General features: G+C 36.3%; 1 protein-coding gene across 3 annotated transcripts in view; it reads right to left on the bottom strand.

The window, feature by feature from the left end:
• Nucleotides 1-25041, bottom strand: part of SOCS5 (suppressor of cytokine signaling 5) — a 67896-nt gene that overhangs the window by 40150 nt on the left and 2705 nt on the right. The gene's annotated exons all lie outside the window — the stretch shown is intronic.

Consider the following 25041-nt stretch of genomic DNA (forward strand, 5'->3'; position numbering starts at 1 on the left):
TATTCTATGAAATAACTGTCAAGAGAATGAAAAGCTAGCTATAGACTGGGAGAAAACATTTACATACAAATGACATATCTGACAGAAGATTTGTACCCAGAATATGTAAAGAATTCTCAAAACTCAAAGTAAGAAAACATAGACCTCAATTAAGAAATGGGCCAAAGACCTTAACAAAGAGTTCACCAAAGAGAACAGATGGAAGGCAACTGACTACACAAAAAGATGTTCAATATTTCTAGCCATTATGGAAATCCAAATTAAAGCCATGATGACATTAGAACAGCTAAAAAAATTGTTTTAAATGGTAACACCAAATGCTGGAGAAGATGCAGAGCAACTACAATTCACACATTGCTAGTAGGGATGCAAGATGAAACAGCCATTCTAAAAAACAGTTTGGCAGTTTCTTATTAAGTTTCTTATTAAGTATGGTACACTTACCATACAACCCAGCAATCCCACTCCTTGGTATTATCCTAGAGAAACGAAAACTTCTGTTCACAGAAAAACTGTACATCCATGTTGATAAGAGTTCTATTCATAATCACCCAAAACTAGAAATAACCCAACTGTCCCTCAACAGGTGAACAAATAAACAAATTGTAGTGCGGTTTATCAATGGAGTACCACTGAGCAATAACATGGAATGAATTATTGATACATGCAACAGCTTGAATGAATTCCAAAAGCATTATGCCAAGTGAAAGCTGCCAGACTCAAAAGTTTACATACTCTATGATTACATTTCTATGACACCAGTGGTTGTCAGGGGTTAAGACGGGATAGTCGGGGGTTAGGGGTGTGATTCAAAGGGATGACAGAACAAGGGAGTTTTTCGAGAGATGGAACGGTTTTGGATCCTGATTGTGGTAGTGGTTACATGGATCTATATATGAGTTAAAATTTATAGAACTATAAACCCTCCCCCCAAAAAAGGGCAGATTTACTGTATGCTAATTTAAATATTCTTTAAGCTTTTCAAAATACATAGCATAAATTATCTTAGAACTTTCTAATTCTTACAAATTAAGGCTCAAAAGAAAATGTTTTAAGTATGTGCACATCAGTGAAATGGGAGCATACAGAGACAGCTGGCAGGTGACTTCAATTTTAAAAAACTACCTACAAAGATACGACATAGGTATAAATTCTAGAGTCAGAAACAATATACCTCTCAACCAGCCACAGAAGCTTTTAACAGCTAATATCAACTAAACACAAATATTTAATATCACGATGTAAAAAAGATAATTTGAGACAAAACAAATACAACATATATCAAATCAGAAGGAAGTGTGAATGAAGATTCCACATTCACACTAGATATTCATTTGGTGCTTGGAATAGAAATGACATTATTGTCCATTATCAATACGGTGTGTGCCTTGTTTTTTTTAACAGCAGTTACAGATTTACAATCATTTATCCATATTTTTCTCATTTGATTTCTCTTAACACAAAAAAGCCCACTTTAAAGAACGTTGACTGGATTGACAAAGAAAATGTGATATATACATATAATGGGATATTATTCAGCCACAAAAAGGAGGAAATGTAGCCATTTGTGACAACATGGATGAACCTGGAGGATATTAAGCTAAGTGAAATAAGGCAGAGACAGAAAGACAAGTACTGTATGATCTCACTTATATGCAGAATCTGTAAAAGTTGAACTCACAGAAGCAAAGAGTAGAATGGAGGTTGTGAGGGGCTGGGGGGTGGGCTGGGGGTAATGGGGAGATGTTGGTCAAAGGGTACAAACTTTCAACTATAAGATGAATAATTTCTGGGGATCTAATACACAACATGGTGACTACAGTTAATATTACTGGTCTGTATACTTGAAATTTGCCAAGAGAGTAGATCTTGAATGTCTTCACCAAAAAAAAAGTAACTATGTGAGGTGATGGATGTGTGAATTGATTTGATTGTGGTAATCATTTCACAATGCATACACATATCAAATCATCATGCTATACACCTTAAATATATGCACTTTTTATTTGCTAATTATACCTCATTAAATCTAGGGGAGTAAAAAGAATGCTGACTGGGATTAAGTACTAAGACTGGTCATAACCCATCCTAAGAAGGCATGAAATATTTCTTCCTTTTCTCCCAAGAAATAAACCCATAGCAAATCAGTCCACCAAAACATACAGAGAATTATAATTCAAGACAGCTATTCTCTATAACTATATATATATATATATATATATTTTTTTTTTTTTTAAAGATTTTATTTTTTCCTTTTTCTCCCCAAAGCCCCTCTGGTACATAGTTGTATATTCTTCGTTGTGGGTCCTTCTAGTTGTGGTATGTGGGACGCTGCCTCAGCGTGGTTTGATGAGCGGTGCCATGTCTGCGCCCAGGATTCGAACCAACGAAACACTGGGTCGCCTGCAGCGGAGCGCGCAAACTTAACCACTCGACCACGGGGCCAGCCCCACTATATATATATTTTTGATAGTTGCCATAAAAGTTTGTAGATCTTTTTAGAATGTGATTTTAAAAAACAAAAACACAACCAGATGACCAAAAGTCATTTATTTAAATAAGTGACCAACCTCACTATCTTTAACTTTTCCTTTAATTTCAAGTCACAACAGCACTTTTAAAAAAAAAAAATTATTGAGGTCATAATAGTTTATAACATTGTGAAATTTCAGGTGTACAGTATTATTTGTCAGTGACCATATAAATGTGCTCCTTTAACCCTTATGCTCACCATCCAACCCCCTTTCCCTCTGGTAACGAGTAAACTGTTCTCTTTGTCCGTGTGTTAGTTTATCTTCCACATGAGCGAAATCATATGGTGTTTGTCTTTCTCTGTTTGGCCTATTTCACTTAACATAAGACCTTCAAGGTCCATCCATGTGGTTGCAAATGGGATGATTTCATCTTTTTTGTGGCTGAGTAGTATTCCATTGTATATATACCACATCTTTATGCAATCATAGGAACTTGGGTTGCTTCCACTTCTCGGCTATTGTGAATAATTCTGGAATGAACACAGGGGTACTTAAGTCTCTTTGAATTGGTGATTTCAAGTTCTTTGAATAAATACCCAGTAGTAGGATAGCTTGGTCATGTGGTATTTCTATTTTTAATTTTTTGGGAAATCTCCATAGTGTTTTCCATAGTGGCTACACCAGTTTGCATTCCCACCAGCAGTGTATGAGGGTTCCCTTTTCTCCACATCCTCTCCAACATTTGTTATTTTTTGACTTGGTGATTATAGCCATTCTAACAGGTGTAAGCTGATATCCTAGTGTAGTTTTGATTTGTATTTCCCTGATGATTAGTGATGCTGAACATTTTTTCATGTGTCCATTGGCCATCTATATATCTTCTTTGGGAAAACGTCTGTTCATATCCTCTGCCCATTTTTTGATCAAGTTGTTTTTTGTTTTTTTGTGTGAGGAAGATTGGCCTTGAGCTAACATCTGTTGCCAATCTTCCTCTTTTTGCTTGAGGAAGATTGTCACTGAGCTAATGTCTATGCCAGTCTTCCTCTACTTTATGTGGGATGTTGCCACAGAGTGGCTTGACAAGTGGTGCTAGGTCTGCGCCCAGGATCGGAACCTGCAAACCCTCGGCTGCCAAAGCACAGCGCATGAACTTAACCACTATGCCACCAGGCCAGCCCTAGGTTTGTTGTTTGTTTATTTGTTGTTGGGTTGTATGAGTTCTTTACATATTTTGGAGATTAACCCCTTGTGGGATAGGATATATGTTTTGAAAATAAATTCTCCCACTTGGTGGGTTGTCTTTTCATTTTCTTCCTTGTTTCCTTTGCAGTGCAGAAGCTCTTTAGTCTGATGAAGTCTCATTTGTTTATTTCCTCTTTTGTTTCCCTTGTCCGAGGGGACATGGTATTCAAAAAGATCCTTCTAAGATGGATGTCAGAGAATGTACTGCCTATATTTTCTTTCAGGAATTTTATGGTTTCAGGTCTTATCTTCAAGTCTTTGATCCATTGTGAGTTAATTTTTGTGTATGGTCTACTTTCATTCTTTTGCATATGGCTGTCCAGTTTTCCCAACGTCATTTATTGAAGGGACTTTCCTTTCTCCATTGTATGTTCTTAGCTCCTCTGTCAAAGATTAGCTGTCTGTAGATGTGTGATTTTATTTCTGGACTTTCAGTTCTGTTCCATTGATCTGTGTGTCTGTTTTTGTAACAGTACCATGCTGTTTTGATTACTATAGCTTTGTAGTACATTTTGAAGTCAGGGATTGTGATGCCTCCAACTTTGTTCTTTTTTCTGAGGATTGCTTTAGCTATTTGGGGTCTTCTCTTGCCCCATACAAATTTTAGGATTCTTTGTTCTATTTCTGTGAAGAATGTGCTTGGGATTCTGACTGGGATTGCACTGCATCTGTAGACTGCTTTAGGTAGTATGGACATTTAAACTATATTTAGTCTTCCAATCCATGTGCATGGAATCTCTCTCCATTTCTTTATGTCATCATCAACTTCTTTCAATAATATCTTACAGTTTTCACTGTATAGGTCTTTCATCTCCCTAGTTAAATTTATTCCTAGATGTCTTAGTCTTCTTCTTGTGACTGTAAATGGGATTATATTCTCCTATTCTCTTTCTGTTAGTTCATTATTAGAGTATAGAATATAACATATTTTTCTAAGTTGATTTTGTACCCTGCAACTTTGCTGTAGTTGTTGATTATTTCTAATAGTTTTCTGATGGATTCTTTAGGGTTTTCTATATATAAAATCGTGTCATCTGCAAATAGGGAGAGTTTCACTTTTTCCTTGCCTATTTGGATCCCACTTATTTCTTTTTCTTGCCTACGCTCTCTAGCCAAAACCTCCAGTACTACACTAAATAAAAGTGGCAAGAGTAGGCACCCTTGTATTGTTCCTGTACTCAAAGGAAGGGCTTTCAGTTTTTCCCCGTTGATAAGACGTTAGCTGTGGGTTTGTCATATATGGCCTTTATTACATTAAGGTACTTTCCTTCTATACCCATTTTATTGAGAATTTTTATCATAAGTGGATGTTGGATCTTGTTAAATGCTTTCTCTGCATCTACTGAGATGATTGTGTGGTTTTTCTTCCTCATTTTGTTAATGTGGTGTATTACATTGATTGATGTGGAGATACTGAACCATCCCTGCATCCCTAGTATGAATCCAACTTGATTATGGTGTATGATCCTTTTAATGTATTGCTGTATTTGCTTTGCCAATATTTTGTTGAGGATTTTTGCAGCTGTGGTCTATTCAGATTCTCTATTTCTTCTTGATTCAGTGTTGGGAGGTTGTATGAGTCTAAGAATTTATACATTTCTTCTGGATTATCCAGTTTGTTGGCATATAGTTTTTCATAGTATTCTCTTATAATCCTTTGTATTTTTGTGGTATCCGTTGTGATTTCTCCTCTCTCATTTCTAATTTTATTTATTTGAGTCTTCTCTCTTTTTTTCTTAGTGAGACTGCTAAGGGTTTGTCAATTTTGTTTGCCTCCTCAAAGAACCAGTTCTTTGTTTCATTGATCCTTTCTACTGTTTTTTTTTTGTTTCAATTGTATTTATTTCTGTTCTAATTTTTATTATTTCCCTCCTGCTGACTTTGGGCTTTGTTTGTTCTTTTTTTGCTAATTTAATTCTGTTAGGTGTAGCTTAAGATTGCTTATTTGAGATTTTTCTTGTTTGCTGAGATGGGCCTGTATTGCTACGAATTTCCCTCTTAGGACTGCTTTTGTTGCATCCCACATGAGTTGGTATAGTGTATTTTCATTTTCATTTGTCTCCAGATATTTTTCGATTTCTCCTTTAATTTCTTCAACGATCCATTGGTTGTTCAGTAGCATGTTGTTTAGTCTCCACATCTTTGTCCCTTTCCCAGCTTTTTTCTTGTAGTTGATTTTTGCTTTCATAGCATTATGTTCAGAAAAAATGCTTGATATGATTTCAATCTCCTTAAACTTATTGAGGCTTTCCTTGTTCCCCAACATATGGTCTATCCTTAAGAATGTTCCCTGTGCACTTGAAAAGAATATGTATTCTGCTGGTTTTGGATAGAGTGTTCTATATACATCTATTAAGTCCATCTGGTCTCGTTTTTCATTTAAATCCACTATTTACTTGTTAACTTTCTGTCTGGATGATCTATCTACTGATGTAAGAGGGGTATTAAGGTCCTCTACTATTATTGTGTTGTTGTTAACATCTTTTAGGTTTGTTAACAGTTGCTTCATGTACTTGGTGCTCCTTTGTTGGGTGCATATATATTTATAAGTGTTAAGTCTTCTTGGTGGAGTGGCCCTTTTATCACTATATACTGGCCCTCTTTGTCTCTCATTGCCTCTTTTATCTTGAAGTCTACTTTGTCTGATATAAGTATGGCAACACCTGGTTTCTTTGGTTTGCTATTAGCTTGGAGTGTTGTCTTCTATCCCTTCACTCTGAGCCTGTGTTTATCTTTAGAGCTGAGATGTGTTTCCTAGAGGCAGCATACTGTTGGGTCTTGTTTTGTTTTTTAATCCATCCTGCCACTTTGTGTCTTTTGATTGGAGAATTCAATCCATTTACATTTAGAGGGATTATTGCTATATAGGGGCTTAATGCTGCCATTTTACCACTTGTTTTCTGGTTGTTCTGTATTTCCCTTGTTTCTTGTCCCATGTATTTTGGACTCCCAACTCAGTTTGGCAGTTCTTTATAAGGGTTTTGTCAGTTTTCTCTTTATTTACCATTTGTGTCTTTGTTCTGTTTAGTGGTTACCATGAAGTTTGTATAAAAAAATCTTATAGATGAGATGGTCCATTTTCTGATAGTCTTATTTCCTTAGTCTAAGCTGATTCCATCTCTTACCTCTTCCCCTTCTAAGGTGTTGTCACAACTTATTCCATCTTGTTTTGTAAGTTTGTGGTTAAAATGACGAGATTATATTCATTTTTGATGTTTTTGTTCCCTTTATCTTGAATGTTATAATTAAGTGCTTGCTAACCTGTGGTGACAGAGAGGTGCAATTTCCTGATTTTGTGTGCCTATTTATCTCCTTGCTCAAGGCTTTGTAAACCCCTTTTTTTTCTTTCAGGTATGAGGTCCTTCTTGATCATTTCTTATAAGGTGAGGGTCTTGTGGCAATGAACTCCCTCAGCTTTTGTTTATCTGGGAAAGTTTTTATATCTCCATCATGTCTGAAGCATATTTTAACTGGACAGAGTATTCTTGGCTGAAAGTTTTTGTCTTTCAGAATTTTGAATATATCATTCCACTCTCTCCTAGCCTGTAAGGTTTCTGCTGAGAGATCTGCTGAAAGCCTGAGAGGGGTTCCTTTGTAAGTTATTTTCTTCTGCCTTGCTGCTCTTAATATGTTTTCTTTGTCATTGACTTTTGCCAGTTTTACTACTATCTGCCTTGGAGAAGGTCATTTTACATTGATATAATTAGGAGTTCTATTAGCTTCTTTTACTTGTATTTTGAGCTCCTTCCCAAGGTTTGGGAAGTTGTCAGCTATTATTTCTTTCAACAAGTTTTCTGCCCCATTCTCCCTCTCCTCTCCCTCTGGAATACCTATAATCCTTATGCTGCATTTCCTAATTGAGTCGGATATTTCTTGGAGAATTTCTTTCTTTCTTTTTAGTCTTAGTTCTCTCTCCTCCACCTGAAGCATTTCTATATTTCTATCCTCCAGATTGCTAATTCTGTCCTCCATAATATCAGCTCTATTATTCAGGGATTCCAGATTTTTGTTTATTTCATCCATTTTGTTTTTCATCTCCAACACTTCTGATTGGTTTTTCTTTATAGTTTCAATCTCTTCTGTGAAGAATTCCCTTTGTTCATTAATTTTATTCCTGATTTCATTGAACTGTCTATCTGTATTTTCTTGTAACTTGTTGAATTTTTTATGATAGCTATTCCAAATTCTCTGTCATTTAGATTGCAAATTTCTGTGCCTTCAGGGTTGATTTCTGGGTGCCTGTGATATTCCTTCTGGAATACTAATATATTTCTTCATACTATTTGATGGTATGAGTTTGTGCCTTTGCATGGTGACAGCATCTGGTTGCAGCTTCCAACTGCCACCGCTGGAGGAGGTGGTCAGGAGTTGTGTATGCTGAGTCTGCCGCAATCCCTGGCATCTGTGCCTGTCCTTAGAATCTATGCTGACAGGGCCTGTCTGCAATTGCTGGCCAGCTCACTCACAGCTGCTGCTTTTCTAACATATGTGCGGACTCTGGCTGTCTGGCAGAACTGGAGTGCCAGGTGGGGGGAGGGACGCTTTCTTTCATGTGCACAATCCCAGGGGTGTTCTCGCTCTGCCCTTCCTACCTGCTCTCCTGAGGTGCTTGCTGGTCGAAGACACCCCTGCAACAGCTTAGCCACTGCTGTGTGGGGCTCTCCCATAGGCTGTGAGGGATTTTGGAGGGCAAAAGTGTTCCAGAGGAGAGCTGCCCTTCTCCCCTCTTTTCTCAGAGCCATGTGCAGTCCCACACCCTGGGTAGTTGCCACTGGGGGAGGGAGAGGAGATCTCCTTACCTCCTTCCATTTCCTCCTGGGTCCAGCACCTCAACCTTCAGACACATGGCTACATGGGTTTCTTGGATGTCTTTTGTGTTGTGTGAATGTCCTCTGTTGGTTTATGAATGTCCTTTTCATTGTATCTTAGTGGGGAGAGTCTAAGGGAAGAACTCACTCTGCCATGAGGCTGACATTACTCTGACAACAGCACTTTTAAACTCTTTTAAATCTTCTGGGGATATAAGCTTTAAGTGGCAAATCTGGCTATTTCTAGAGCTGAAAGTACATTAAAATGTAAAGTCTGGTGTAATTAAAAAACTGATAACAAATATGTACCTATTGATCAACAAGTTAATTACTGAAAGCTTAAAATATTCCAAGCCCTAAGGGTCACACAAAAGTGATCAAAATGGTAGAGGTTCTCAAGAACTTAGCTGAGGAGACAATACAGACCCATGAGATAGACACCAGAATTGTAAATAAGCAAGTAGTATGTGGAACAATTAGAGAATAATATCTAAATAGATGTCAAAACATTCTTTAACTAGTCTCCCATATAAGTCAAATGGCAACTCAGAAGAGAAAATAAATTCATCTGATGGAGTGAGGCACTGGGATACAATGAAAAGAAGAGTGTGCTAGAGTCTAGAGACCTGTCTCAGCTCTGCCATTAAAAACTCTTGAGGAAGTCCCAACTGCTCCATAGTGCCTAGTTAGTAGACATGGTACCTGACACAAAAAGGAAATTTGTTCATTTGCCTCTGATTTGGATTTGGCTAGGCAAGGAAGGAGGGGCAGGATGGGGTTCCTTCTAGAAAGGGCTCACTCAGGATGTCTGTAACTCAAGACGATGGCAAGCTCACTTAAATTTAATACCGCCTTCCCAAAATCATGTGAAAGAAAGGATGATGACACCCAGAAGAAGGAGCTGGCTGCTCTTCTTGCCTCCTCCAGAGCACAGACTCATACCAAGGGCCTCACTGTCCTGGGCCCAGCTGTACTGGCACCTCACAGTCCCAGGGACCCCCATGATGCAGCAGCTGTTTGGCTTAGTTTCAGGCTGGTTCTCTGGATCTCAGTAAGCTCATCCAAAAGAAAGGGAATTGGATGAGGTCCTTTACAACATCGTAATCTACAAAAATAATAAATTAGAGATATTAACCATAGAACACAGACTGTATGTCAGCTGAGTAAAAACAGTTTATTACATCTGTTATCTGGACTTTACTTGCTTCTTTTACAAGAAATATCAAGCTATTTTAGAAACGCCAAATTGGAAAAGCAAACACTACTAAATTCCTTAAAAGAATGATTCTTACCTTAGTCTCAAAATATCAAAATGGCTAGATCTCATGTAGAACATAACCTACGCAAAGACTCATTACAGTTCTTCATGAGATTGAGTTAAATTTTACAACTCAGAACAACAATATTCTTGTAACTCAAGTAGTATTAGTACCTCTACAACACCATGTGCAGCAAAGCTCCCACCAATGTCTGCAGGGAACAACAAAAGACCAAGAGTGCCTTTCTTTCTTTTTCTTTTTTTTGAGGAAGATTAGCCCTGAGCTAACATCTGCTGCCAATCCTCCTCTTTTTGCTGAGGAAGACTGGCCCTGAGCTAACATCTGTGCCCATCTTCCTCTACTTTATATGCAGGACACCTACCACAGCATGGCTTGCCAAGCGGTGCCATGTTCGCACCGGGGATCTGAACCGGCGAACCCCAGGATGTCGAAATGGAACGTGTGAACTTAACCGCTGCGCCCCTGGGCCAGGCCCAAGAGTACCTTTCTTAACTTCCAGACCTCAAATCCTGAAGTAAAATAAAACAGATCATCTTAACAATTACTGAACAGCAACATGGGCTAGGCCCTGTGCTAGTCACTTCACATGCATTACCTAACTTAGTTCTCTGAGGTAGCTAGTTATTATCATGGTTTTCATGATGAGGAAATTGAGGCTCAGGAGGTTAAGGAATTTGCCCACAGCTACAGAGCCCTTTGCAAAGCCGAAAAATAAGGTTTCCAAAGAAGAATGTACCACTGTCTTGAGCCTTCAAGACCAACACACACTGATCAGATGCAATCATTCACATCCCTTTGGTAGATGCAGCCCTACAATGAAACTGTGGGTCCACCAAACTAAGAGAGCTTGATATTATTTCTTAATGTAAGTTAAGAAATTAACTTTGTTTCCATCTCAGTCTTCAGTAAATTTGCTTAGCGTGAAATCAGTTCCCATGACCAAACTGAGCTTTTGGATCTGCAATTGCTGAGGAACAGACACAAGACTATTCAAGTTAAGGTCATTCTCTGCGGTCTGGTATGAATGGCACCTCCCAGGAGGATGTGTCTGTCTTTGTTCATTAACCACAACATTCCTTTGTCTCTTCTTTTGAATATTAACTTTCTCCACTGGATTTCTAACATGTTCTATATATAGCAAAAAATGTGAAGCTGAGTCACTAGAGTGAGTTCCTAAAGAGCACCAGGTCCATATACTTAAGATGCCAAAGACAGAAACAGCAAATATAATATTTTATTGAGAAAACTAAAGATAGTGACTTTCATTCTTTTCTTAACAACCACGTCTGCAAGAAGGTGGGCAATAACAGTGCTTGGGAAAGCAAGACAAAACTTCTTTAAAAAAACAGCTTTAGAAAAAAGAAAAAAGGAAAGAAAGAAATATTAATTCTTTTCAAGTGCACAAAGAAGTGCTTGATAGAAACGCACTATTTTAAACTATGAAACATGGGAGACTGCCTTAGTTTGGAAAAAGCTTAGGATATATACTATACATATAGTGTAAGAATAAATGTCTCTTTCACTAAATGTAAACCAATGAAGCTCAAGCTAAAGTATCTGCAAAAATAGAAAAGGGCATAATCGACATGAGAAAAACTAAAATCACTTAAATCCTCTTCCCTCATCCTCTCAATCATTAATTTTATCAGAATCTTAAAAATTAAAGTAAGTTGTTTTTTGGATGATTATGAACCTAGAACATGCTTATTGTAGAAAGTGTGAAAAACAGTATATGAGATGATCGAAAAATAACTCATAATCTAACTAGTCAAAGTTAGCATATTTTATTTTATATCCTATCTTTTTAATAAATGTTTCCTTTTTAAGAAACTCGTCTCATCCTACTTTTTTCATTTACTATATTGTGAACATTTTCTTATACCTCACACCCTTAAACATCCTCATGATTTTTATCACTTGCCAATTATTTTTATTATAATCAGTATATTAAACAAAAATTTTAAAGAACATGATTTATAATGGTTTTATACTATTTGTTTATATGGCTGTAGTATAATTTAATCATTTATGAGGCTTCCAAATTTTTAACATTATAAATAGCACTGTAATGAATAAGTAATACACACGTCCACATACAATGTGCACATCTCTTATTTCCTTATAATAAATCCCTTAAAAAGGAATTTTGGGTAAAGGATATGAACATTTTTAAGAATACTGCCAAATTGTCATTGTAACAGATTGAATGTTTGTGTCCCCCCAAAATTCATATGTTGAAATCTAATCCCCAATGTGATGGTATATCGAAGTGGGGCCTTTGGGAGATAATTAGATCATGAGGGTGGAGCCCTCATGAATGGGATTAGTGCCCTTCTAAGAAGAGGCCAGAGAGCTAGCTAGCTCTCTCTCCATCATGTGAGGACACAAGAACTCTGCAGTCAGTGACTCACCAGAACTCAGCTGTGCTGGTACCCTGACCTCAGACTTCCAGCCTCCAGAACTGTGAGAAATAAATGCCATTGTCTATAAGCTACTTGTTGTTTATAACACCATAAGTTTATAGTATTTTATTATAGCAGCCTGAGCTAAGGTAGCCATTTAGAAAGTTGTACCAATTTATGCTCCTACCAACAGCAGGTATTTGCCAACACTTGATTCTTTTTTATGTGAGAGACCTATTAAAGCACGCAGTCTACAACTTAATGATTCTAGCCTCTTAGGCTTTTTCCATAATCCTATTTCATAAGCTTAGAGAAAAATCTTTTATGAAATAATATCTCTTATAGTAAATAAATATTTATCTGTGGTTGAGCAATTTTTCCAGTGTTGCTTTTGTTTGACAAATTCACCTCTGTTAAATTTAAATGCTTTTAATTAAAAATAGTATGAATTGCATAAATCCATTTTAAAGATTAAATTATTCTTCTACGTGTATATCCGCAATAAGAGAGGTCTGAAATGATGAAGATAACCACAATACACTCTAGGCTTTGGGATACTGAGTTATTTTTCTTTCTTTTTTTCAAAACCTTCTTCTTTGTATCTCTCTGCATGGCTTAAAAATTAAAGTATGAGCTGGCAATTTTTTAAATGAAGCCATACTCTAAAATGTATGATATACCAAAAATTATAAAGAGTTTCTAAAAATAAGAAAAATTAAAATTAAATTCTACACTTTCATTTCCAGTTATGATGGAGTAACTGGTACGGGGCTAGACCTCCTGCTGTAAATTGACCATAAAACTCAGCAAAATATATGAAATATTATTTTCAGATGTTGCATAACAGGCAGCACAGGACTATGATTCCTGAGAGAAAGGAAACAAAGACTCATGAATGCCCTGGCTTTCTGCTTGCAGCGCAGGGACGGGAAACCCAAAAAGAACACAGAGATCTCACCAAGCTGAGGAAACAGAACTAGAAGTTTGAGGCTACTGAAGTCACTGTAATTTAAGGGGAAGAATACAAGAAAGAAGGGAGCTGTGGAGAGACAAAGTTTTGGAAATCTGTAGAGAGATCTCTTAATTCTTTGCCTGGAGACTAAGCTGCATATGCACATGGCAAGACTTCACGAGGCCAGACAAAGAATAAAATATGAGGAGAGAACCACCACGGAGAGTGAGGGGAACAGCTACCTGGGCTTGCAAAGGTCTGGAAAATGTTCACATCCTGGGAGCAAGAGTGGAGAGACCTCACTGAACATGACATGCACTTGACAGAGACTCCAGAAAGGCCATGCCTCTGTATTAGGGCTCAGCTAGCCTAGAATAAATAAACTTGCAGAAAACCAAAGATAAACAGAAAATCTTTAAGCAGCCAGAGGGGAAAAACTTCTCCTCAGAAACAACTTAAGCTAGAAGATACTGAAATAATGACTTTAAAGTGCTACAAGAAAAAACCGCTGACAACTTAAAATTCTATATCCAGCATAAATATCCTTCAAAAATGAAGGCAAAGGAAATAACAAGGTCCAGAATTGTCCTCCTGCCATAAACAAGTAGAAAACTAGACAAAATGAGAGACAATTGTTTTCCAGACATTGGATAACAGGCAGTGTAGAAACCTGATCCCTAAAAGAAGGGAAACACGTGAGGTGGACCCAAAGATTGCTCCATCCTTCTGTCTGGAACTATAACACAGGGAGAGGGAACCCAAATAGTGAAAATAATCTCACTGAGTTGAGGTGACAGAGATGAGAATTGGTGGAGTCTGAGACAGCGAGAGTTTGCAGGGCATATTACCACAAAGGAAGAAACTAAACAGAAATGCTCCAAAAATCTGCAAAAGAGGTCTCCTTGAGTTTCTGGCTAAACACTCTCTGCATATGTGTGGTGTGTAAATCTATGAGGCTAGACAGAGAAAAATCTCCAAGAAAATAACAAATCCTGGGAAGCTCTCAACCAAACAGCTTCCAGAGTTCACACAGGGCCAGGATCATTCAGTCTCCACCAGTAAGGAAGAATAACCTTGATAAATATGCGGCAATTAAGGGAGACACAAGAAGGGGCATGCCTCAGTAACGGGCCCAAACTAGCCCTTAGATGAAAGCTATTCTAGAACCACCCAAAACTAAAACCGAAAAAACCCTGAAAACAAAACTCAAAAGATCAAGCTGATCTACAAATAAATTAACTGCTTGCTGAACAAAACAATACTCAAGAAAGGAAAAAAAAAATCAAGACACTCAACATCCTAACTCAATAAAAAATTACCGACATAAGAAAAAATAAGAAATGGTAACCTATAATCAGGCTCCAGAAATGGCAGGGAGAAAGAGAATTTTAATACAAGGACTTTAGCTACTAAAACAGCTATTAGAAAAGAGTTCAAAGGCTTAAAGGAAAACATGAATATCTCAAAGATAAAAAGAGAAAAATCTCAACAGAGAAGTGGAAATTACTTTTTTTAAAAAAACACCAATGGTAATACTAGAACTGAAAAAAAGAATATCTGATACAAAAATTAACTGGATGGGCATAACAGCATATTAGACAAAGGAGACAAAAAAAATAAGTGTACTTGAAGACAGGGCAACAGAAACTTTTCAAACTAAAGGAAAACAAAAAGAGACTGGAAGAAAAATGCAAAGAGCTTCAGTGACTGGTGAGTCAACAGTAAGTGGTCAAACGAACATGTGTAGGACTGGAGTCTGAGGAGAAAAGAAACACTTGGGAATTTAAAAATTTGAAGATAGCTAAAAACTTTACAAATATGATGAAAACAATACACCCACAGATCCAAGAAGCTCAATAAACCCCAGGATAAACACAAACAAAATCACACCAAGGGGCATCATAAAAGAGTTCCTGAAAACCAGTGATAGCAAATCTTAAAAGCAGCCAAAGAGAAAAAGCATATTACATATAGGGAAACAAATGTAAGAATCACTAAAGAGTTCTTGTCCTATGAAACTATGCAAATAAGACAACAGTGGAGTAACATCTTTAAGAATGCTGAAAGGGGGAAAATCCCCTGAAAACCCAGAATTCTATATCCACCAAAACAACTTTTAAAACTGAAGGCAAAATAAGAGAGAGAGAGACAATGCTGAACTATAGGAATTGTAAAAGGAAGTTTTTCAAGCAAAAGGAATATGATACGAGATACAAACTTGGATCTACACAAATGAAGATCTAAAAAAATGGTTAAATGAAGGTAAATATTCAAGACATTTTTCTCATTTTTAATTGCTCTAAAAGGTAACTGTCTGACAAAAGCAAAAAGGACAGCAATGGGGTTAAAGCACACATAAGATCAAAATGTATGACAAAAAAGCACAAAAGATAAGAGAAATTGGGAGTGTACCATTATGTAAGATTCTTACATTACACATGAACTAGTATAATATTACTTGAGGACAGAAAGTTATTAACTGACTAATAAATTATAAGGACTGCCACTAAAAAAATCTTAAGAGAAATATAAATTATAAACCAATAGAAGAAATAAAATGGAATCATAAAAAATGACCCATCCAAAAGCAGACAGAAAACAAGGAAAAAAGAATAGTAAACAAATAGTACAACAGTACATTTTAATCCAACCATATCAATAATTACATTAAGTGTAAATGGTGTAAACTAGCGGTTGGCAAACTTTTTCTATAAAGAGTCAGAAAATATTGTAGGCTTTGAGGACCAGATGGTCTCTGTCCCAACTACTTAACCTTGCCACTGTAGCACAAAAGCAGCCATAGACAATATGTAAATGAATGGGCATGGCTGTGTCCCAATAAAACTTTATTTACATAAACAGGCGGCAGGTCGAGTCTGGCCAGCCAGCCAACTTGCCAATCCATGGTTTAAACATACCAAAATAAAAGAGATACTGTCATAATGGATAAAAAAAGCAAGACTCAATTACATGCTGTCTACAGGAAACCCACTTTAAATATAATGCTATAAATAGGTTAAAAGGAAAAGAATGGAAAAAGATACATCATGCAAATATTAATCAAAAGAAATTTTAATATCAGACAGAGACTTCAGAACAAGGAAAATTACTAGGGATAAAAAGAGACATATCATGATGACAGAGGGGTCAATTCATCAACAAGACTTAACAATCTTAAATGTGCATGCACCCAACAGTGCTGTACATGAAACAAAATCTGACAGAAATGAAAGGAGAGATAGACAAATCCAAAATTGTGGGCAAAAACTTCAACTCTCCTCTCTCAGTAACTGATAAAAGAAATAGACAGAAAATTAGTAAAAATACACAAAGATATACAAGACCAACCTCACCTAAAAGATATTTACAGGACACTCAGCAACAGGAGAATATACATTTTTCTCAAGTACACATTGGTTGTTTTATGGCCCAGCATTTGGTGTATCTTGATACACCAAATGCTGGGCCATAAAACAACCGCCATAAAACAACCAAAAAGCTTAAATGGCTTTAAATTTAAGAGTATGTTCTCTGACCACAGTGGCATTAAATGAAAACACAGTAACAAAATACTTGGAAAATCCCAAATATTTGGAAACTATTTGGCAACACTATTCAAAACAATCCACAGGTAAAATAAAAGTTACAAAAGAAATTAGAAAATATTTTGAATGGAATGATAATGAACATTCATAGCTTTAAATGATCAGTTTTTTAAAAAAATAAACTTTAAAATCAATGACCTGAATTTTCACCTTAAAAGCTAGAAAAAGTAGCGGAAATTAAACCTGAAGTAAGGAGGAAGGAATTAAAGAAAGATAAAAGCTCAAATCATGAAATAGAAAATAGATAAACCACAGAGAAAATCAACAAAACCAAAGTCAATTATTCGAAAGGATTGATACAATCGATAACCCCTAGCTAGACTAATCAAGGGGAGAAAAGGAGAAAATGCATCCGATATCAGGAATGAGAGGGAACATAAGTACAGATCCTACCAACACTAAAAGGAAATACTGTTTCATAAAATGTGTAATTAATTTTCAAGCTAACAAATTTGACAAGTTAGATGAAATGGACACATTCCTTGAAAGACACAAATTACTAAAACAGGCATAAAAACAAATGGAAGTCTGAATAGTCATATCCTTTTAAAAAGTGAATCCTTAATTAAGAACCTTTCCACAAAAAAAACTCCAGATGGCTTCACTGGTGAATTTTATCAAACATTTAAGGAAGAATATCAATTGCACCCAAACTCTTCCATTAAAGAGGGAACATTGCTGCTAGGCATGTAAAATGGTAAATCCACCTTGGAAACTGTTCTGTCAGTCTCTCATAACGTTAAATACACACCTATCCTATAACCCAGCAATTCCACTTCTAGGCATTCAACCACCAGTAAAGAGTACATGCATCACAAAAAGTCTTGTACAAGAATGTTCATGCAGCTTTAGTTACAATAGTTGAAAACTAGAAACAATCCTTTCTACAATGATAATAAACAAACTACAGTATATCCACACAATGGAATACTAGTCAGCAACCAAAAGGAACTAACTATTGTTACATGTAACATGGATGAACCTAATTTTAAACAAGAGCTTTGTATAAGTTTTATGCCTAGGAAAGTTTGGGAACCACAGTTACAGAAATACATACATAATAAGAAAACAAAAAGGGAAAATATAAGGGATTTAGGTAGTATATAAATAAATCAGTGCTATATACATCATAAACTATATATAATAGTTGTCATCTTCCCTAAGTGCTTACTTGCTATTTAAATCAGGTTACAATACTCCTCTCTTCATGTTCAATTTTCTACTTATGTGCTTCAAGGAGTTCCAATTCCAAATTTTAGTCTTCAGTCACCTAACTACCCTAGTTTCTCATTAATCCCAACTCAAACTGTGCATTTTAGATAAGCAGTCCTGTTCACCAGTCCCTTTGCTTTTTCTTCCTTAATGTTCTGCATCCTTGGTACCATTTTCCCCACCTCTTAACAACGTTCTCCTTACTTTTCACTGCACAGCCTTGTCTTTCTACCTCCTTTAAAACTGAACCAAAAACTCATCTTTTCCACTAAGTGCTAAACCACCTCAGATTCCTTCCAAATTCCCTCAGCACTTGAAGATCTTGCTCCTAATAGATGTATTTATTTTATGGAATTTGGACATCTCTTCTTAATGACTCACCAACTCCATCCTCTGGCTTAGAGAGTAGAACCTTTGGGAGAGAACTGAAAAGATTACAGTCCTCTTCAAGGTTCTTTCTCCTGCTGTTTTTACTTTTCCATCTTGGAGTGCATTCTATTTGCCAGAGCCTTAGGCTCTACAGGGCTGGAGGGATAGGAGAGAAAGAGCAGCAAAGAAATGGTTGATTACAGCTGCTCCGGACTAGGTTTTAAAGAAGGTGAAAAAAGCCTTTAGGCTTCAATATCTGTTCAGACTACCTCACCAGCCCAAGGAAGCAAACAGGATTCCAAAAAGAGAGTATAGGTGAGGAACAGGGAAGTGCATTTGTCTATGAATTCCGTGTCCAGTAGGATGTCCAGACAGGATGCAGTACAGTTTCAAGGACACTAAAATATTTCCGGCTTTCTGGCAGAAAACATCTCTATGTATTTGTAAGGCTAGGTGGTAGGGGTTTGACTGGAGGCAGGCAAAGGTAAATATTTAAAAATGTCTGCATTCTTGAACTAAGTGCAAGTATTGGCAGTTACTCTTTGTTCTGCATGCATTATCGTTTAGGAATTACAGGCATTATTCATCTAATTTCACAACTTTCAATTATAAACTTTTTGCCTTCCAAATAATTTCTATAAATCTGACCATGCTCCTGAGCTAGACCCATTATTTCCAACTGATATCTTGAACATGCTATTACTTATCTAAACATTAACTACTTATCTGAAAGCAAACTCAGGATTTCCCCTCTCTCAAACCTGCACGTACTATTCTACTGCCAAGTCAGGAACCTTAGACTCATCCTCAACTTTTATCACCTCTAAACACTAACCAAGTCTGGAGGAGTTAAACTCCTAAACATCTCTGAAATCAGTGCTCTTGTTTCTATCCCCACTACAAATTCCTTAATTCAGATCATCATAATCTCTTTTCTGAACTAGGGCAGAGCCTTAAATGGTATCCTTGACATCCAGAAGCCAGAGACAATGCCTCACTCACCCTGCCAGACGTAGTACTTGGTGAATAAATGTCTCCAGCCTCTACTCCTCCAGACGATTCTCTTACTGCTATAATCAGTTTTCTAAAACACCAAACTACCTGTGTCACTTCCCCACCTGGAAAACAAAATAAAAACCCAAGCTTCTAGGCTGGCATACGAGACTATTCACAATTTGTTCCCATTCTACCTTTGTTCTAATCTGATTTCCTAATTTTCTTTTGCACTCATTTTGACAGACCAAACTTCACCCTTCTCCTTAAACACACCACGTCCTTTCATTTTTAATAATCTAGAATAAACAGTAACTCAGTCAAGCTTATTTTATTTTTATGAGTACCCTTATACTATTTAAAGCCATTAGCTAAACCTGTACAGAAGTAATGAGTGAAGAAACAATCAGACAATACAGCCAACTCTCAATTAGCTTATTTTCATAGCCTTATTAACATGGTCAGTGTAGACCAAATGGAAAAGTGAATAAAATGTTTCATCTACCTGCTAAGCTTCTTCCTTACAGTAAAATAATGTTAAAAGTTTTCAGTTATAGACCTATTAACCTCCTTTTGATTGACAGGCACAAAGAGAACTATAATTCAATCTTTTTCTCATGTATCCTTTCCTTTCTTTCATCTTTAACACTTCCTTCCCGACTTCTGCTGTTTCTTCTCCTGTACTTCTCCCCTCCTGCTACCTAAGTCTTGACAGCATCCTCTTCATTCACCCTTCACAAGAACATTGGTATTACTCCATCACTCTTATTGATAGAGAACTTAAAAGTTTACAAAACACTTTCACATATACTTACTCAAATTTGAGGAAATCTGCAGTTCAAAAAAGTCCAAAGATTCATCTAACATACTGCTTGTTCCTTCTGCCTAGAACTCCACGACCCCTATTCACCTGCCATCTCTTAAGACACAGCTCAAGCCTTCCCCTCCTCCCAGAGCAAGGATGTCATGCCTGTTTCAATGCTATCCTAGTGTTTCCACACCACTATTTTATACCACTAGAAGAATCCAGGTCTCTGGCCTCCTATTCTGGTGTCTTTTCTACCAAACAATATTTTCCTTATTAACTCATGTTATCTTTATTAATGCCCATTAATGATCCAGCATTTTACAAAGTCAACAGGAAAAACATTTTATGGGCAGCCAGCACTGATTTACCCATCTTGAGGTAAAAGTGTACACCAAAACATCCCTAGCTTTCCTTAAAAATCAGGAATTTAAGGAATGTCTCTAAATCCTCTCAAAATATCTAGATACTATCTCTGCGGTAATGACATCCAAAGCTGCCACAGCAAAGGCGTAGAACAGCATTTTGTAAACCCTAAATTAACCTATTACAAGTTTTAAAAGATGCCTCCTAATATCCTGCGAAACATTTAGGATTAACAATCAAAAGACCAGGGCCTTAGTCCCATCTCCACCACATACTGGCTGATTTGGGAAAGTCACAACCTCCCTGAGTCAAATTTCCTCTGATAAAATTGGATAATGTCACCTACCTTTCAGAATTCTTAAGAAAATTAAATGAAAGAGTGACTGAAAGTCACCTAGCCTGGAACATAACAGTCAAAAAATGGTAACCCCTTTTATAATTATTTTTATCTACAACATCATTTTTGCTTTCAGAACCATGCCCGACAACACTCAACATGTTCTTGGACTTGTGGCCCAGCAGCAACTACAGTAAATGCCTTCAAGGAAGTTATCTCCATGACTTCTGGATCCCCTTCCTGGGTCACAACTCAGGTCCTATAAATATAATTTGGAATATCTCCTCCTAAATGCATTATCTTGTTCTCTGCCACACGAAAACTCATCAAAGGATGTTCCTGTAGCTTCTTCTTGTTGGCTTGGCTTTTAACTACCTGGAACAGCACACAGAGTCAGCTGCAAATCTGGCAACTTTCACTGCCGGTCTGTCTTTTAAATCATTTATAAAAATGTTAAATACAATTGGTCCCAGCACTGATCACCGAGGGTAATGAGGTTGGACTGTTGTCTCACGTTAATAACCAAAGTCAAAGACTAAATAAACAATTAGATAAATCAGCTTCCCTTTGGCTATATGCATCTTTTAACCCTTAAAAAGGCACTTGGACTTCTCCTAAAACATTATATTTAATGTTTAGCAAGCTTATCCTTTAGCTTTAGAACATACTTCAGCATATTCCTGATACAAAGACGTGTTAATCTTAGAACCCAGGATCTACACTAGGGCTAAACTCCTGCAAAATTCTGGTTTCTCAACATTTTTCTCTATCCAACCTCCAATTATTATCTTAATTCTCCTTCCTCCGACTACCCATCATATATGCAGGCTTGAAGTTCAGCTCTCAAATCATTTCCATTACAAGATTCTATCTTTCATGATCCATTTTAAGTGTATATATTATTTAAATAAGCTTCTATCCTTTCCAACTGCTTGAAATACAGCATATCAATACCTGATTACCACCTCTAACTGAAGAATTTTGCTCAGAATAGAAAGACTGGATATTATTCCTGTTACAGTAGTCTTTAAATAAAATAAGTAAGTCATAATTTGAAGACAACCCCAGAGCAGATAAGCCCATTTCAAAAATAATTTTTTCAAGATTATCTTCATCATTGCTTCCTCTTATTTGCTTTAGTGAAGGATTACTGTATGAAATCTCATCAAAATAAATGTAAATTTAATTTTGGCGTTAAATAGCATATAACTAAAATGCTTACAGACTATTAGAGAACCTGTGGAAATATATTCTCACTATACTGTATTTGGCAATAGCATCATTATGGTCTCTCTCAAGTCGTTCCTTAGAATTTTTCGCCCACATGGAGAATAGAGGCAGGCAACCAATTCTCAAACTACTCAGATGTAAATTTATTCAACATTAACATGAATCAACAGTCTAGCCAATTACCCTTCAAGATTTCTGTTCTAACCAGATTCAAAAGACCTTTTCCCTCCTTAAAAGTAGGGTAGTGGGCTAACCCAATATTAAGTTGGACAAAGCAAATGATTCATATTTTCCCTCTTTCATTCTCTAACATCTACAGTAGTTTGCATGGTCTGTATCTACTCAGTCCATGTATCCATGAGTTTTAAATATGAATAAGAGGCAACTGATAATGCCATAATTATTTTTAAATAGATAAAGAAAACTCCAACTTAATGAAAAATTGAGCAATGGTTGGTTATGTTTCATTATAACATGGTATTTCTAATGTCTCTTGAAATCATACTTAACTAAATATTTTATTCACATAATTAGATTATGTAATAGATCTAAAGAAAAGATCTACATGTCTAAGTTCTACAAAATTCCTAAAAGCATGTCATGAGTGCAAAAATGTCTAATAAACTGTAATAATTTCATAATCTTTATTATAGTAGTTAATGAAAAGAAGCTCAGGAGTTGGTCATTCTCAAACATTAAAATTCTTTATCACTGAAAGAAAAATACGACCCTGGAAACTTGATGGCTCCACGTAACTCTCTTAGCCCTGGTAGCACTGCTTCAGACTAAATGAATGACCCTGCATCTAACAGCTGAAGTACCAACAGGATGCCTGCCTGAGATCTAAAACAAAATAGCAAGAATCTATTACTGGCATAATAAAGATTTCTTTGAGCTATAACTTGCTTCTGATTTTAATCTCTAATCTGTAAAATGGACTCAATTCAATGGAACTATAAAATAAGGACAATTAAAAAATATCATGTGATATACATTTAAAAAATAATTGAAATTAAAGTTTTAAAAGAGGCATTAAAAAAGTAAGCTCATGTGTGACAGATGGTAAGAAATTACATGTTGTTACAGGAGGTAAAGATGTTATAGTAGGAAAGACCACAAATATGCATGAGAATGAAAGTTACGAGGACTATAAACGGAAGAGTTGCTCTAACAGCAATAGAAGAATCTGATAAGGCAGAACCAAAGAATATCCAGGAGAAGAAATCCACCACTGTCACCATAAAAAACATTTGCTAAACCACATGTTCATGACACTAATTAGATCCGAGTTACAATAAATTAAAAAGAACAAAATGTTACAAAATTGGAGTTCCACAAATTTTATCACTAAAACCTAACAGTTTAATGAATGAAGTCATCAAAATATTCAAGGTTCAATAATTTTCCCATGGTTCCACTGGAAGGAAAGGGTTGCAATTCATAACAGACCTTATAAATTCCTGGTTTCCTCATCTAAGCTCACCCAGTAGGTCTCTAGTACTCATTGTATTTTCAATAGCACACCTACAAATCAATAACTAACATTTTGGTTCCAAAATAATGAGACAGCAACAAGGGTCTCTCAATGACCCTTATTGTTTCTGAGAGTCAGAAAAATGGACACATTCACTCTAACTTGATATGGACACCTAATTAAAGGTCCAAGGTGAGCAGAGGAAGGAGGGGGAAAAAAAGGGCATCATTTGCACTAAATGTCTCTTAAGGCAGCTTATTATTTGATCATGTATTTATCCAGGAATTTTTTGTAGCCTCAAAGTGCCTTTGTTAATAGCAAGAAAACAAATGGGCATACAACTGCCTGTATATATGTAATGAACCAGGAAGAATAATGTCTAATATCTGTTGCACCCTTAGTATGCGCTAGGGAAGCACTTTTAACCCTCATGATTACCCTAGGAGGTAGGTACTTTTATTACCCTCACTTTACAGATGAGGAAACCTCGGTACACAATGGTAAAATCACCTGCTAAAGATCATTATGTTATTATGCGGCTGAGATCCAAATCCAATCTTTCTGTATTACAACTATCATAGAAGTTATGCTTTCATAATCATCATGTAATTCTACTTCTCTTTTTAAAGATATGAAAATGCATTTTAACATAAAAACCCTACACTTAACGAAAAGAATAATTTTCACATAATCGATTTTGAAAATATACGAGCCTTTTGATTTCTGAAAATCTTTTAAGCAACTAAGTTTTAGCATAAAATTATAGAACACTAGCCCACTCTAAGAAGTTCATCTAATATTTTAATCTAGATGAGTTTGCCTCTTTCCACTGAGAGGCAAACAGCAGCACTTCCACTAACAATGCAGCATATTGTTTTAAACTTTCGATAAAAGCTCATCCAGTTTTACATCATTTCACACATAAAAGTAGTCAACCCAAACTTCTCCATCCTTAGAAGGGAACAGCATCACAAATAATCCAAAAACCATTTATACTTGGCACTAGAGTGCTTTAGAAATAAACAACGTGCACGTGATAAAGTAGAAAAATCCTGGACTAGAGTGCAGAGATCTGCTCACGAATCCTAGCAATTGAGTCCCTTCCACTACTCTGGGCCTCGGTTTCCTGATGTGCAAGATAATCATCTCCATGGTCGACTCTTCCAATTCTAAAAGAAATGTGACTCATACACATACATCTTTTTTCCATGCTTCCTATTCTTGTTCTGTTTAATTATTACCATCACTTTGCATACATTAAGTACTATTTTTGTTTGGATCTACAAAAGGAGAAAACAGCCCATTCTAAACAAAAGGAATAGGAGAAAGCCTTCCCCACCAATGGTTTGCCATAGATGAGTCTCAAGGTGAATAATGTAGAAGCTATTATAATGTTAAAATGTGTTAGGTTTCAATATTTTAGGCTACTGTTTTGTGTGCCAAGTATACTCTCCCTAAGGACGAATAGTAAAATTCAAGGACAATAGGGAGG

This window comes from Equus caballus, chromosome 15 (genome assembly GCF_041296265.1).
Source record: "Equus caballus isolate H_3958 breed thoroughbred chromosome 15, TB-T2T, whole genome shotgun sequence".
Taxonomy (NCBI): domain Eukaryota; kingdom Metazoa; phylum Chordata; class Mammalia; order Perissodactyla; family Equidae; genus Equus; species Equus caballus.